Source organism: Hypanus sabinus, chromosome 6 (genome assembly GCF_030144855.1).
Source record: "Hypanus sabinus isolate sHypSab1 chromosome 6, sHypSab1.hap1, whole genome shotgun sequence".
Taxonomy (NCBI): Eukaryota; Metazoa; Chordata; class Chondrichthyes; order Myliobatiformes; family Dasyatidae; genus Hypanus; species Hypanus sabinus.
This window is the reverse complement of record NC_082711.1, coordinates 76,411,301-76,428,918: the sequence shown is the minus strand read 5'-3', so window position 1 is coordinate 76,428,918 and position 17,618 is coordinate 76,411,301. Positions and strand designations below refer to the sequence as shown.

General features: G+C 39.8%; 1 long non-coding RNA gene across 1 annotated transcript; it reads right to left on the bottom strand.

The window, feature by feature from the left end:
• Positions 1-8,004: 8,004 nt before the first annotated feature.
• Positions 8,005-10,640, bottom strand: LOC132395023 (uncharacterized). The gene is made up of 3 exons (XR_009512492.1): positions 10,527-10,640; positions 8,476-8,671; positions 8,005-8,371 (listed from the first exon to the last, which is right to left on the bottom strand). It is a non-coding gene; the product is annotated as an uncharacterized LOC132395023 (long non-coding RNA).
• Between the last annotated feature and the right edge of the window lie 6,978 nt (positions 10,641-17,618).

The window sequence follows — 17,618 nt, the reverse complement described above, 5'->3', positions numbered from 1 at the left end:
AATTTAATGTTGACCACCCCCCACCCCACCACCCCGGGAGGCTGGTAGTTGGAAATCAATAATCATAACGTGTCTGAATTTCAAAGCTGGGCATCAGACTCTTTCTTGTTGGAGATGATCATTATTGACACTATAGTGGTGTGAATGTACTTATCAACCCATGTCTGCAGGTTGTTCAGGTTTTGCTACATTCACTTACTGTAGATTTACAAATGTAATTAAACATTGTACAACTGATGCAGACAAAGATTGTGATAACATTTAAGAGGTCTCTGCACTTGAATCAACAGGGCCTAGAGGGATAGAAAATTAATATAGCCAAGTGAGATTACTTGTAGGTTAATATAAATTTGTCGAAGTGTATGTTTTTATGCTATACCTTTCAATAACTCTGACTCTAATCATCAGTCACCAACCCCATTATTTGTTCGGCAGGCAGTTTTCAATCTATCAGAAGTCTATGACTAAGAGACAGACATTCCTCTCATTCTGAAATCGATAAGTTGCAGACGTTCACCATTTCACACCTTAAGAATTGTCAATATTGCATAATAAACATTATTTGAACTTTAGGTATCCTTGCCGCATTTTACATTATAAAATGATATTTATATATAAATCTCAAAGTAAATTTTGAAATGTCAAAGCACCTTCATGGGATTAACATTTTTAATTGCTTTTAGTCCAAAAGCAGGTTATTACAGATATTGGAAATTTGAGACTCCACTGAAAATATTAGAAATCTGAAAATAATGGAAATAGCCAGCAGGTCGAAGCAGAATTTCAGCTTAATTAGAAGTCAACCTCACACAAATTTTTATTTAATACATATTTTGTGAAGGAATTGATGAAGTCATTGACTTAAAATATTAATTCTGTTTTGCTTTGTCCAGAAATGCTACATAGCCTGCTGAATAATTACATTCAGTCCTTTTCTTTCCAGCAACGAAAGTATATTAACTCCTTTAGAATATCTCCCAGTCTAAGAGAAGAGTCCACTTCTGCTTTGTGATCTGGTGACAGATGATCTGACTGAAATATATAAATTATGTACTAGGCTTGGTAGGATAGATGTAGAGATGATTTTTTTCCTGGCTAGGCTGTACAGAATTGGGGGTTCACAGTCTCAAAATAGTCCGTTCAAGACACCAATGAGCAGAAATGCTTTCACTCAAATGAATTCTCTAATCAAGAAGGCTGTGAAGGGTCAGTTGCAGAGTTTATTCAAGATGTAGTTCAACAGATGTTTAAATATTAAAGGAATCCAGGGATATAGGGTAGATGGAAGGAAATAGTGCTAAGCTAAAAGTTTTGCCATGTCCTTGTTGAATGATAGAGCAGACACAAGGGGCTGAATGGCGAACTCCTCCTTGTATTTGTAATGCAACATCTGCTTGCTGTTGTAAAACATCTGCAGCCCTGATCCTTTTTCTCTTGGTCAGCACTGTTCTTGATGAAAGATGATCCTGCAATGGGATTTCTTTGTGCAATGGGGTATTTGTCAATGAAGGAAATTCAAGAATTCACCATCTCAAAGTTAAGCTCAGACAAAGAGGAGCGGAATTAAAGTTTCAATTTGCATTTGGAACTGAGTAGATCAAGTTTTGAGTTAAGGTTGCGTGAATTGAATTAAGGTAAATGCCAGACTTGATTAGTAGATTGGGGACATGCCTGTAGTATGCAAAGTGGGCTTTGGCTAACTGATCAGATGGGATCTACAGAGGGATCCAATGGCCTATAAGGGGGTATTGTAACATACTGTGGAGAGCGAAGGGCATGACAAGGCACAGAATACATCATTGTCAACCACAGCAAACCCCAGTTTGTGATGCTTACTTGCACCAATGGACCTAGATTTCTGAGGTCAAAAAAGTAGAACTATCCCAGTGCAATGCCTTTTCCACTTTAAAAACTTCCATGCATAGGTCTTTTGTCATCGTTGGACATGATGGATGACCACCATTTGTAAATTGGTTTATATTGTCACAAGTAATGATGTACAGTTAAACTCTTTGTTTTGCATGCTATATCCATTTAGATACTTTTATCACATCACTATGTTGAGGTAGTACAGGAGGAAAGCAATAACGAATGCAGAATAAAGTGTTAGTCACTGCGAAAGGGCAGCACAGGCAGATAACAAGGCAAAAAGCCATGATGTAGTAGATGTTGTGGTCAAGAGTTCACCTTATTATACAAGGGATACATTCAATAGTTTTTTTAACAGTGGGGTGTAAGCTGTCCTTGAGTCTAGCGGTAAGTGCTTTCAGGATTTTGCATCTTCCTCTGATGGGAGGAGGGAGAAGAGGGAATGTCCAGGGTGGGTGGAATATTTGATAATGTTGAGTGCTTTACTGAGGCAGCAAGAAGTGTACAGAGACTCAATTTGTGAATCAAAACATTGCAACCCACAGAATAAATTAGGTGTTTTCACAACATAAAATACTTAGGCATACCTTTGTGAACACTATCCAATTTGAATGCATTCTTTGGATAAGTGAAGTTTGCTTTCAGGAACATGGTTGTTGCTGATTGAAGTGGATGATGCCGCATCTTTGTTTTTGAACCGGTTACAACAGTATGGATTACTATTGTAATGTACTTAATACTTCAGTAACATTGTAAATATATTGTTTGATTAAAAATTCTTTGCTTGTTCACATCATTCATTATGGATTATATGGCAGAAGTACATGAATGGAGCATGTCACCATGTCATATGTGAGAGTGCTTCACTATGGAAAGGGAAAGTAAAAACTAATAGGCACAGTTCCCAGTTCCCGTGCTTTTCTTTTGATTAGTTTTTGGAGTAACAAAACACAACAGTGGCGATGAGGAACTTTTATAATAAACCTGACATGGCTATCTACGGCTATGAAGTGCAGCACATTTTTTTTTGGAAGGGGAGAGAGACATTTGAATTTAAAAAAGGGGGCAGAAAACAGAGGAAATTCATGAGTTCATAAACAGTAAGTATCAGCTGATAATAATAATAATAATAATAATAATAAATAAATAAAAGCAGAAATGGCTGGCTACATCTGAAAGATAGATGTATTCAATTGCACAACAGATAGCTGAATGACATATACTGCACAAATTGAGTAGTATTCTGAAGGAAATGAAATAGCTAATGAAAACCAAATGCCAGTGTTACCGAGTGCAATAGGTGGAAAAGCATACAGGTTTCAAAGGTACATTTAATGATAGAGAAATATGTACAATATACATCCTGAAATACTTTTTCTTCACAACCATCCATGAAAAACAAAGGAGTGCCCCCAAAGAATGAGTGACAGTTAAATGTTAGAACCCCAAATTTCCCCCTAGTCCCCTCCCTCCTGCACATAAACAGCAGCAAGCAACAATCCCCCATCCCCCATCAGCAAAAAAAAAAGCATTGGCACCCGTTTACCAAGCTCTAAGTGTGAGCAAAGCAACAGCAAAGACACAGACCTGCAGTACTCCAAAGACAACATGTTCACCTGGTATTCAACATAACTGCTCCAACCAAACCAGCTGAAATGAGCTTTGTTGCCATTGTGAATCTAATGTAGAAATATTTAGAACTGAAACCATTGTTGATTGGAGAACACTTTAGATTTCATAAGCATAATCAAAAGAAAGGGGAGTCCATTTCAACTTATCTGGCTGAATTGAAGTCTGAGCATTGTGAGTTCAGTGATGGGCTTAACGATGAAGAGAGATTGTTTAACCTGCAAAATGTTACAAGAAAGCATTCAATAACAGCGCCTAACTGAAGCACTCTGGCAGAAAGTCATGGACCAGGTGCAGCAAGGCCGTTCCAGGCACTCAGTGTTACCTGGATAACATCATGGTTATTGCAGAGGATGACACGGAAAATCTTCAGAATCTCCAGACAGTGTTAAAAAGGTTAGAAGATTATAGGCTCAGAGCATAATGCAACAAGTGGGAATTTTTAAACCGGGCATCACTTACTGTGGTCACATAAGATTTACATATGTGATGAGAAAATTTAAGGAGTGGTGGATGCCCTAGGTCAAAGGATGTGTCACAGTTGTGGTACCTTTTTAGGATTTGTCAATTACAATAACAGATTCCAACCAAACCTGGCTACTGTGCTCCAGCCTTTGAACTCATTACTATAGATCGGGAAGAAATGGCAGTGGACAGAACAGTGAGAGGTGGCTTTCCAAAAGGCAAAGGAAATGGTGACATCAAAAACTACTCACACATTATATTTCACATCATCCAGTGAAGCTTGCCTCTGATGCCTGGTCTTCTGATATAGGTGCAGTCATGTCACATGTTATGACTGATGGAATTGAACACCACATAGCTTTTGCATCATGTTCCTTTGCCACTGCAGAGTTAAGTTACACACAGATTGACAGGGAGTCTGGTTTGAGGTGTAAAACGTACCAATCAGTACTTGTATAGGAGAGAGTTTACCCTCATTACTGATCATCAACCACTGGTGTTCATTTTTAATCCACAGAAGCATGTTCCAGAAAAAGTAGCAGCATGAATACAGAGATGGGCTCAGTTACTTACAGGAAGTAATTTCAAAATCAGACTCAAGAGGGCAGCTAATAATGAAAATGCCAATGTATTGTCCCATTTGCCCTAGAAAAAGGAAATACTGGAAAACCTTACAATGGAGGACACTCCTCTTGAATTCTCCCTAATGCAAATCAAAGGTCTCCTTATTATGGCAGAGATGATCCAAAGGGAAACCAGAAAAGGCCCTGTACCATCTCAGGTCTACATGGCAACCAATGATTGCTGGAATTTGCAGCAGAGATTTCAGTTCCTCTATTCTTACCAGCACTTGTGCTTGCCCTTGATGAGAATTAAGTTCTGTGGGGATTGAGAATTGATGTACTATCCAAGCAGAAAGGTAAAGTATTTTTGGAGTTATATGCTGGTCATCCAAAGAGAGGCACATGGAATTTAGTGTTGGGAAGTGCATGGTTATCACTTTGGTAGAAGAAATAAGAGTGTAAACTATTTCAAAATGGAGAGTAAATTCAAAAATCTGAGATGCAAAGGGACTTGGGAGTCCTCGTGCAGGATTCCCAAAAGTTTAATTTCCAAGTTGATTTGGTGGCGAGGAAGGCAAATCCATTTTTAACACTCATTTTGAGAGGACTAGAATATAGAAACAAAGATGTAATGTTGAGGCTTTATGAGGCACTGGTGAGGCCTTACTTGGAGTATTGTGAGCAGTTTTGGGCCCTTTTTCTAAGAACCTATGTGCTGACTTTCTAGAAGGTTCAAAGGAGGTTCATGAAAATGATTCCAGGATTGAAAGGCTTATCATTTGAGGAGCATTTGATGGCTCTGGGCCTGTTCTCATTGGAATTCTGAAGAATGAAGGGGGATCTCATTGAAACCTATTGAATGCTGAAAGACCTCAATAGAATGGCTGTGGAGAAGATGTTTACTATAGTGGATGAGTTTAGATCTGGAGGGCACAGCCTTAGAATAGAGGGATGTCCATTTAGAAAGGAGATAAGGAGGAATTTCTTTAGCCAGCGAGTGGTAAATCTGTGTAAGTCGTTGCCACAGGAGGCTACAAAGGCCAGGTCACTGGGGCATATTGGGGCAGAAGTTGATAGATTCTTGATTAGTCAGGTATGAAGCATTACAGGAGAAAGCAGGAGTTTGGGGCAGAGAGGAAAATTGATCTGTCATGATGAAATGATGGAGCAGACTTGATGGGTCATATGGCCTAGTTCTGCTTCTATATTTTATGGTTTTATCTAGGCGTAGTCAAAATGAAAGTGTTGGCTTGAAGCTTTGTCTAGTAGCCTGGGTAGATCAGCAGAGTGAGCAGATTGCCATGCACTGTCTGGGATGCCAACAGGTCCAGAAGATGCCAAGAGCAATGCCTGTCCATCCCGGGGAATGGCCTACATTGCCCTGGCAGAGGATTCATGTGGATGTTGACACACCATTCATGGACACAAATTTCTTGGTAGTTGTGGATGCAGCAACAAAGTAGCCATTGCTGTCAGCACCACTTCCTGCAGTCCCAGAGTCAATGCCTACTATGGACGAGGCTCCAGAACGTGAGGTTGTTTCACAGCTACAAGTTTTATGTGCCAAGTAGAGTGACTCTATCTTGTCAGGAAAGACATTATCCTACAAGGGTAAGAAATCCTCCTCAGTGATTAAATCTTTAGTCCCGAATAGGACAGCTTTATATTTACAAGACTGTAGATGTCTCTCTCTCTCGCTCTCTCTCTCTCTATATATATCAGATCATGGTCCCCCACTGGGTTGAATCCTACGACCAGTTCTCCCCAGTGTCTTCTCTCTTCCTCTCCCACCAGCTCACACCGGTGTCAGGCACACAACACAAAAACCCGCTCCCCTGATTAGATGACTCACATTCCGAAGCACCCATTATCTCTAACCATAACCCAAACACTGCTTCTACAGATAGACCATTATGTAAAAATCTTTAGGTTATGTCTCTGTCTAAATGTGCAAGTTATAGTAATTTATAATAAACAGTATATACAACAGGACAGTCAACATAACAGAAATACAGTAGTGTCAGCATGCAGGTCTGGTGGAGGAAGCTGTCCCGGGGCCTGTTGGTCCTGGCTTTTATGCTGCGGTACAGTTTCCTGAATGGTAGCAGCTGGAACAGTTTGTGGTTGGGGTGATTTGGGCACCTAATGATCCTTCAGGCCCCTTTTTATACACCTGTCTTTGAAAATGTCCTGAATATTTGTAAATTAACATCTACAGATGTGCTGGGCTGTCCACACCACTATCTGCAGAGTCTTGTGATTGAGGGAAATACAGTTTCCATACCAGGCAGTGATGCAGCCAGTCAGGATGCTCTCAATTGCGCCCTTATAGAAAGTTCATAGGACTAAAGAAATAGTAAGTAAAAACTAAGCGGACATGTTTGCAGCTGGTTTTTCTTTTAATTCGTTTCTGGAATTACAAACCATAACAGCTACTATAAAGGATCTTTGAGTTTGAGAGCTGGGAGGGAATACACTATTAAATCACACACTTGAAATTTCTGAAAAATTTTCAATTTGTCCTTGTGCTCCATAATTGGAGATGTCACTAAAAAAACCTTTTTTTATTTAATTATCTTCCTCTAATTACTATTTGTTTGATTCCAAGGAAGTTTCATTATTAGCAATAGGAGGCATTGGGTTCTTAATTTAGGCTTATAGAATTTACTTGCTGATTGCTGCATCATAGCTAACATGTATAAAGCTCAGCTAATCACGTGATTATTGCTAATGCAGGATTATTTCTTCAATAACTTAAAAACATCTCATCAAAAGTGCATAGGTTTAATAAAATAGCATAAAACTTTTTCCCAACTTTGGAAGATTGTAATTAAAGAGTGGCTCTGAGAATATGAACTTGCTTGGCACAAAATTACATCTTGCGAGGAAAACAATAAACCGTTGTCATGTAAAGCTCACATGGGAAGAAATAAATTTCAGAACTTTACTGCTTGGCTTATTGTCAAATACTTGATTCAGTTGAGCTAGGAAGAACTGGGCCACTAGCACCACTCCAACCTTCTAGGAAAGGAAGGGAATGGTAAGCTTTGCAAAGCTCCATGCATTGTTCCAGGGAATGACTTCATTCAGATCTGGACAGCTTTCTGTTGGAAAAGAGCTCTATGACAACAGGAATCACCACAAAAAAAAACATTGGCTGAACAAAACTGCCTGAATAATTTACCCTTCTGAGGAGGGACAGTTCAGAGGAATATCTGACAAACAAGAGCCAGGGCAGCATAGCAGATCTATCTTCTTTTCTTAAAATGGAAACAGTCTCTCACGTTATCAGGAACGCCTACGTCATAAGCAGAACCGACATTAAAAGTGATTCTCTCAGCTACCAGTCCAACATAAAAAGGCAGAGAGTTTTTTTAAAAAATTTTAATCACTTTAGAGCAATATTCCTTCCTCCAGTAAATTCAGGAGTGAGGGGAATAAGAGTATCAGTGAGAAATAAAAGACCTATTATATTTGCTTTTTGGAAGAATTATGTCACCCCACATGGGTTTAAGGTGTGCTTTACAAGCTCAATGGAAAGCTTTGATAAAATCTTGCTATACTGTAGTTATGTTTGAACTATCACATTGCCATTTGAAAGTTAATTATCTTGTCAGATTTTAGTCTAATCTTTTTTTGCGAGCATTTCATTATTGAATATTTTCACTGTAATGATTCTCAGTTAATTTTTATTAAGAGGGCACATCTCTCTGGGATCAAATTACTGAAGGAAGTTGAATGATTCATGCTTTGTTAAAGGACTTCCAAAGAGTTCACAGAAGTGTCTTCCAATAGAATCTTTCCACCTCACATGTCAAGCCTCCCACAAAGTGGTCCAGAAGATCCTAATAAAGCAAAAAGTATATAGAAGCATTAATGCATATAAGCCTTTATGGGAGGTTCGTTTAGTTCCTAGAATTGCATGTTTTAATCATAATTTAATACTCACGTTCATGAAGTGTGTGAACAGGAGTAGGCTTGTTGCACCCTCAAGCATGCTTTGCTTTTCAATAGGATTGTGGCTTAGCCAACATTTGTCATGTCCATTTTTCTGCCCATTCTCCATTATCTTTGATTCTCTTCAATCCAGCAGTTGCAATTTTGAATGTACTGAAGCACTCCATGACAAAACTTTGCTCACAATCCTTTAACAGGAGATAATTCATCCATATCTCAGTGTTAAATAGAGCCCTATTACACTGAAACCTCTCCATTAAGTAATGGAAAAAAAATGACAGTGGTAACTTTCTCAATAAAAACTGACTTGGAAACTTAATCAAGTAACTCTGTTTCTTTTCCCCCCAGAATTATGCATTTCACAATTGACTTCTACAAAGTAAAATATGATTAAAGTTATTTCTGGGTCATTACATGTCACTCTGGAAATTTGATTCCCGATGAATCTCACTTTAAAAACAGAAAATGTTGGAAATATTCCTCAGGTCAGGCTGCATATATGGGAAGAGAAATGCATTAATGTTCTGACCCTTGTCAGAACTGGGAAGGAGACAGAAGAAGCTTGTTAAGCTGCAGGAGGGTAGTGAGGGGGATATCTCTGATAGGACAAAACTGATGGGATCATGGGGTTAAGTTGTAAACAAGGATATCTGGGCAATGAGTGAATGGGAATGGCAACAAATGAAAACCATAAAAAAAATGATAGATGTTGGAAACACTCAGCAGGTTAGGTCAGTCAATTAGACAGTGAGAATATTGAAAAAGAACTTTGTCAAATGAATGTAGGAGTTGTGAAATATAGAACAGGAAGACCTAATCTTTTTATCGTCCTACTTATTGTATGTTTATTTTTTTTAACTTTTATTTAAAAATACTGCATGGTAGCAGACCTTCCTGCTCAAAAAGCCCATTCTGCAAAACTACACCCATGTGAACAATTAACGTACTAACCATTACCTCGTTGGCATGTGGGAGGAAACTGGAGCACCCAGAGGAAACCCGTGTGGTTATGGGAGAATGTACAAGCTCCTTACAGACAGCAGTGGAATTGACTAGCTGAACCTGCTGAATATTTCCAACATATATTCTTTTTATGGTTTTTACTTGATGCGATTTCAATCTCAATCAGGCTTCAGATAATATCACTATGGAAGAAATTAGACCAAGTTGTTTGTGGAATGACCATCACTTGACACTCCCCAGACAACTTGGTCTAATTTCTCCACAGTGAGGTCATCCCAAGCTTGATTGATGCAGCAGTCATATCAGGTTATAAAAACATAGGCAATTTAGAATTTATAACAGCAGTACCTTTTGAAACTTGTGTAAATACAGTTATTATATTTGATCCCTTGGATTCTCAACCTCCAGGTGGCAGTGAATTCTTCCCCTCCTATCCTCAGCCACTTCTATTTCCTACCCAGTCTTGGTCCTTTACCTTGCATCATTCCACCTCTTATAAGCCCCATACTTCATTTAGAACTCCAAACTGGCTTTTTCCATTAGAGTCAAATTTTCATACAGCACAGAAATAGGCTCTTTGGCCCAATGGGTGCATGCTGACCAATATTCCCATCTAATCTAGTCCCATTGCACCACATTTGAAACATATCCCTTTAAACCTCTCCTATCCATGGACTGTATCTGCCCATGTAACTTTTAAATTTGTTGCTGTTCTTGCCTCAACCACTTCCTCTGGCAGCTTTTTCATATATACTCACCATCCTCTTGATTAAAAAGTTACTATTTGGCTTCTTTTTATATCATCCCTTCTGTCAAATGTTCCCTTACTCAATCCTACTTCCATTTGGAACATCCCACAGGGACTGTCCCAAGTCAAAACCTCAGCTCTGGGTCACCAGTACTCTAAACCTTTGAGTGCCCAGCACTGCTTCAGCCCCAGGAGGCAACTGCCAAACTCCTATGCAATTTTCAGTATTGAAAAGCCCATTCAGTTTACCCAAGGCCTTAGGTGCCCACAAACAATATTAAATATGCTACTGGCTTGCATTTCTAGTATATATCATAAAAGATGGCATTTACCTGATAGTGTTGATCTTTTATGAATTTTTGTCAAGGTTCTTCTCGAGCTGTAGCAGAGCTTAAATCCTTGTTGTGTGTTCAACATGCCAGTTCATTGGCAAGGCAATATTGTCCATTAGTTAGAAACTAAGAACATGATGAATAAGCTAAAAGGAAAGGGCTTAAAAAGAGGAATATTAAAATTGGAAGCAGAAAGGTGGGGGTACTTGGGATGACAGTTCTCAGGAATACAACTAAAGAAGAAAGCTAGAAACTTTGGATGAATTTCACAGATGACCTGAAGTGCGAGCAGGAAAAAATGTCAAAGCAAGCTTGGTAAATTTAAATGTTAAACTTGTCTTGAAAGGGGCCATTTCATGCTGTATCTCTAAATAAATAAAAATAAATAATAAATAACCATTCTTCATGCTGTCAGATTAACTTGGCAGATTGTTAGTAGGTGAGAATTAGTAACTAAAGAGTGGGGAATAATGCAGCATGTGCCAAAAGCATTGAATTCTTGAACTGGTTTTAGAGAGGATGAAGGGAAATGAACATGTCACACGAGAACGAGATTTTGTTTGAAGGCTTGAATATATGAAACTGGCTGACACATGGCAGATGTGTGTCTATGAATTTCTATGAAGTTCAGATCTATGAAGTTGGATGCAGAAAAATCTTTAAGCATTTGCTCTTTAGATCTACCAATATCTTATGCATTTGAAGGAGATCCTTTATAAGCTGTTTTAACCATTCAAGAGTAGTCACTTTATCCATCAGTGGAGGGTGTGGTTGAACAAAAATATTCCATTGTGCAAACCTATAATAGATCTTTTTATCCTGTCAAAAGCAGCTCTTTAGACTCTCATGTCACGATTAGGATTCATATCAGGGCACTGTTATAACTTTATCTTCAGATAGCATGTAGCTGGAATGGATAATCTATCTTAATGCTAAAAACAAATGATTGGGCACACACCTGCAGCATTAAAATGTATATTGTATTATAACTCTCAAATGAATTACAAGCCACTTTTATTCTAAATTATAGTGGTAACCATGGCTTTCTGCAAAATGTCATCCAATGTGGTTCAAGGTACTCTTTAAAATTAGTTTCAATTCTTCACTTAGTTTTCAAATGTTCCGCTATAGTACCCCCACAGAATAGTGGAATTGCAGATTTAGCTTGTCAGCCAGTAGTCATCTTTACACGTGGTGTGGGTTAGGGTTTTTGGACATAACTGTGTACAGTAGCTTGTAAGTTTGTGTTGGTTACAGTGGGGGAGGGAGGTGAAAGGTTGACAAATACATTCCTGTCCAGTGACTTTGTGGGGATGATAGATTTCATGTTTCTCATCACGTAATATGGGGATGGGGATTTGAAGATTAAAAAAATCAATGAGAAGGGTACACTAAAATGTTTAATTCAACTTTAGTAATTCATGAATTGAAAAATTGTTTTGTGGGTGGAAGCAGATGAAGGCAGGCATTTTTCTCAGTTTTGTGGGAAGTGAGAGTTGAAGCATGGATTAGCACAAGAGATTTGCTAAGAGGGTTTGGGAGGGAGCTGAGGAAAGGAAACTTCTCAGGAATATGGCATTATGTTCACGGTGCCATGTTTTGTCAATGCAACTTCCGACAACAACCATCAAATATAACATTGATTAGGCTGTAATATTTAGGTTTGTGGTACTAGTGGTTTGAGCCCTGACCTTGAATTTTCTAAGCAGTGAAAACACAAACACATGTGCTTATCGTGTGATGTAGGGGAGGGAGATATAGCAAGTGAAATAATTCCATCATTGAAGAGTTATTCCTCATGCAGTGCTGATTTGTGGCTGGCACTGTAAAGCTCAAGTTCAATGACACAGCTATGCCAGCCACAGTTTACATTATATTTCACTGTAGTGAGGATCACTCAAAGAAAACCTCTAACCCCAACTCCTTAACTACTGCACTATTTAAAGTTACCATTGATCTCTTGCAAACACGAGGAAATCTGCAGATGCTGGAAATTCAAACAACACACACAAAATGCTGGTGGAACACAGCAGGCCAGGCAGTATCTATAGGGAGAAGCACTGTCGACGTTTCGGGCTGAGACCCTTCGTCAGGACTAACTGAAAGGAAAGATAGTAAGAGATTTGAAAGTAGTGGGGGGAGGGGGAGATGTGAAATGATAGGAGAGGACTGGAGGGGGTGGGATGAAGCTAAGATCTGGAAAGGTGATTTTGGCGAAAGTGATACAGAGCTGCAAAAGGGAAAGGATCATGGGACAGGAGGCCTCGGGAGAAAGAAAAGTGGGGGGAGCACCAGAGGGAGATGGAGAACAGGCAGAGTGATGGGCAGAGAGAGAGAAAACAAACAACTAAATATGTCAGGGATGAGGTAAGAAGGGGAGGAGGTGCATTAACGGAAGTTAGAGAAGTCAATGTTCATGCCATCAGGTTGGAGGCTACCCCGCCGGTATATAAGGTGTTGTTCCTCCAACCTGAGTGTGGATTCATCTTGATAGTAGAGGAGGCCATGGATAGACATATCAGAATGGGAATAGGACGTGGAATTAAAATGTGTGGCCACTGGGAGATCCTGCTTTCTCTGGCGGACCAAGCGTAGGTATTCAGTGAAACAGTCTCCCAGTCTGCGTCGGGTCTCACCAGTATATAAAAGGCCACACTGGGAGCACTGGACGCAGTATACCACACCAGCCGACTCACAGGTGAAATGTTGCCTCACCTGGAAGGACTGTCTGGGGCCCTGAATGGTGGTGATGGAGGAAGTGTAAGGGCAGGTGTAGCACTTGTTTGGCTTACAAGGATAAGTGCCAGGAGGGAGATCAGTGGGAAGGGATGGGGGGGACAAATGGACAAGGGAGTCGTGTAGGGAGTGATCCTTGCAGAAACCGGAATGAGGTGGGGAAGGAAAGATATGCTTGATAGTGGGATCCCTTTGGAGGTGGCGGAGGTTATGGAGAATTATATGTTGGACCTGGAGGCTGGTGGGGTGGTAGGCGAGGACAAGGAGAACCCTATCCCGAATGGGTGGATGGGGAGAGGGTAGATGTGCGGGAAATGGGAGAGATGCGTTTGAGAGCAGAGTTGATGGTGGAAGAAGGGAAGCCCCTTTGTTTAAAAAAGAAAGACATCTCCTTTGTCCTGAAATGAAAAGCCTCATCCTAAGAGCAGATGCAGCGGAGATGAAAGAATAGTGAGAAGGGGATAGCATTTTTGCAAGAGACAGGGTAGGAAGAGGAATAGTCCAGGTAGCTGTGAGAGTCTGTAGGCTTATAGTAGATATCAGTAGATAAGTTGTCTCCAGAGATGGAGACAGAAAGATCAAGAAAGGGGAGGGAGGTGTAGGAAATGGACCAGGTAAATTTGAGGACAGGGTGAAAGTTGGAGGCAAAGTTAATGAAGTCAACAAGCTCAGCATGAATGCAAGAGGCAGCGCCAATGCAATCGTTGATGTAGCAAAGGAAAAGAGGGGGACTTGGAACATGGACTGTTCCACAAAGCCAACAAAAAGGCAGGCATCACTGGGACCCATGCGGGTGCCCATGGTTACACCCTTGGTTTGGAGGAAGTGGGAGGAGCCAAAGGAGAAATTATTGAGAGTAAGAACTAATTCTGCTAGACGGAGGGGAGTGGTGGTAGAGGGGAATTGGTTATGTCTGGTATTGAAAAAGAAGCAAAGAGCTTTGAGACATTCCGGGTGGTGGATGGAGGTATAAGGGACTGGACGTCCATGGTGAAAATAAGGCGGTGGAGGCAAGGGAACTTAAAATCATTGAGAAAATTCAAAGCATGAGAAGTGTCATGAACATAGGTGGGAAGAGGTTGAACAAGGGTCCCTCTACATCAATGCTCCCAAAGTCCCTGCCACTTACTCTTCATGTCCCACTAGAATCTGATCTCTTGCAGGTTTGTTAAGCAAGTTTTTCTTCAAGATAGCAGTGAGCTGCTGTCTCCATCGATGGCTAAGTGATGAATCATAGTTTTTTTTAAGATTCATAGGGATGATTTTGGGGACAGAGAAGGAAGTTGGGATTTAGAGACAGGCATTTGGAGGAATTAGAGGACAGACCAGAGTTTAAGACTCACTCCATGCTCAAAAGTCAGTGACAGGACATGGTTGGATAGTAGGCCCATACCAGCGAGGACAAGACCTGGAGTCATCAGCATTTTCTGGTTTTGGTGTTCCACATGACAGGAAGAGTGCTCTGGTCCCTGAACAGGATTTGAGTTCAAGGCCTAAAGTTCAGGCTCTGTCATTGCTGAGTCTGGAGCTCAAGGCCTGTACTTTAGGTCCTTGTCCAGGGTCTTCATTTATAGTCATCAGCGAGTCCTGGGTTGGAACTGAAGATCGAAGTTTGAAGGTTGATCAGAAGCCCAGATCAAAGCTGAAAGATTGATCAGAAGTTCCGAAGTCAATGCCTGATGGCTGGAGTACCAAGTTTGTGAATCTTTGAAAGGCCGCTGGGGATGTTGAAGCTCAATGTCTGCAAATCGCCGAGTTCGATGGAGGCCGGAAGCTGAAGAAGGTAGCTTGCCTTGGGGTCAGAAGACTGTATATGTGAGAGGAAGAAATGGGGCTTGTTTTGCTGTTGTTGCTTTGTCATTTAGTATGTTCTGTTCTGTTGCGTTCTGTGTTGTTCTGCTGAACATTGTGGGCATGCTATGTTGGCGCCAGAAAATGCCAGCATGTCTGTGGGTGTGCTGGTTCTTAATACACATGATGTATTTCACTGTATGTTTTGATGTATATGTCAAATTTGTAGGATTTTTAATCATTGATTGAAGACCTCGATATAGGCCCTAAGGTGCAGAGTGGCTTTAATCAATGTAAGCTACATTGAAACCAAAGCCAAGGCAGTAAAAAACAACGTGAGTAACTTTCTTTTACCCTAAAGTTAAAATCACAATGATAGAGTTACGGAACAAATATTGTTTCCATCCTACACAGGATAAAATGGGAACAGAATAAGATGTGTTTCTTATCCCAGCACACATTTTCCAGTATCTCAGGGGCTGAATCAGCCAATTCAATTTTTTTTTTATTTTATGGAAGAAATTTTAGCATCGAATTAATGTTGTTTGCCTTGTTTAATGGCATGTTTCTTCCTGTGCCATAATTTCAAGTACACATTGTCTTTCCCTTTAGGGCTTACTTAGAGATATCAATGGTGGCCAAACACCCCAGAGTAACAGAATGAGCCTTGTTATATTAAACCACGTCTGCAATTGATTTTTTGTCAGGTTTATGATTTAGCAAGTTGAAAACTATGGACTAGTTGCCTAAGCTCAGACTCATTTACAAATGAGGAAGATATAATCATGAAAAAGGGTGCAAATACAATGCAATGTAATTCTAATCAATTTAAAGTCAATGGCAAATTATTGAAAAAATAATAATTTAAAAATACACTGAAGTATATTGTTTAAAATAATTAATAGACAAAACATAATTGTAACAATGAACTCAGGCTAGAGAACCCAGTAACTGGACTCTCGAGTATAAAATACCAACAAGAATTTACTCACCATAGAATCGATGAAGGACCACAGGTTACTCAGAACGAATGACACTATGGACATACTCATGGTGAGGTCATCTTTCTCAGTTTTGCTGCAGTATATCAGCGATACCTTGCTCTGGGGGTTCCTGTCAAAAGTTAGAATGCTGGGACTGTTGCTTTGTTGGGTCTTTAATGATAGAATCATAGAATGAAAGAATCATACAGCATAGAAATTAACCCCTTTGGTTCACCTCATCCATGCTGACCTCGATCCTTATCAACATTTCTTTGATTTTAGTCATTATCTCTCTATGCCTTCCATATCTAATTAAATGTCCAAGTGTTTCTTAAACATTGTGATTATAACCGCATCCACCTCCTCTGGCAGTTTGTTGCAGATTTCACCATTCTCTGGTGTAAAATCTACCCCTCTCTTTAAATTTCTCTCTCTCACCATAAAGTGACTCCTTCTAGTGGTACAATCCTCTGCCTTGAGAAAATGATTTTGACTGTCTATCCAATCTTTGCCCTCATTATAAACCTTTATAAGATTATCCCTCAGTCTTCTACATTCCACTGTGAACTTAATTACACTTTACAATTATAGCCCTCCTTTCCCTGATGAATCTCTTCTGCACTGTTTTTATTACTATCACATTCTTCTGCAGTGTACACAATACTCTGAGGGTAGTCAAACCAATGTTTCTGTAACTGCAACATAAGCTCCCAACTCTTATACCCAGTACTTCATATAATGAAAGCAAGCATTTCAGATTCCTTCTTCACTACCCTGTCAACCTGTGTCACCACACTGAAGAAGCTAAAGACTCGCCACACAGGGTCCCTCTACATCAATGCTCCCAAAGTCCCTGCCACTTACTCTTTATGTCCCACTAGAATTTGATCCCCCAAAGCACATTTTCTAACACGACTAGATTAAATATTATCTTCCACCACTGCATCCAGCAGTTCAGTTCCAGCCATTTAGAAAATTTTATGCATTAAAGTGTCTGTAGGCTCTTTAATGCAGCTGCTGTAAATAAGTAAAGTTAGCACCACTAGCCAAACATGTGCTATTAAAGATGGTGAACTTCCAATTAACAACAGTGGTGGATTCAACAATGCATGAAAAGTAATACCACGCTCAATTCTTGAAGATGTACTAATGTTCATTATGGCTAGCTATCTCTGGTCAACCACCCTACCCTTCTTCATTGCAGATATATTTTCCATTTCATCAAGAAGCTTTGGTGAGAGGAGACAGAGGCTAGCTAAGTTTCTCTCTCTTTCTTTCTTTTTCTTTCTTTCTTTTCTTTCTTTCTTTCTTTCTTTCTTTCTTTCTTTCTTTCTTTCTTTCTTTCTTTCTTTCTTTCTTTCTTTCTTTCTTTCTTTCTTTCTTTCTTTCTTTCTTTCTTTCTTTCTTTCTTTCTTTCTTTCTTTCTTTCTTTCTTTCTTTCTTATTAAATGGTTAGAGCAGTGGGAATGACAGTGAGTGCAGTGGAATGTTCCTCTTTGGGTATATGGGAAGACAGGAAGATCTCAGTTCCCTTGACAACTATCCCTGAAAGAAGTGCATCCAGCTGCACCTTCTTACAGAC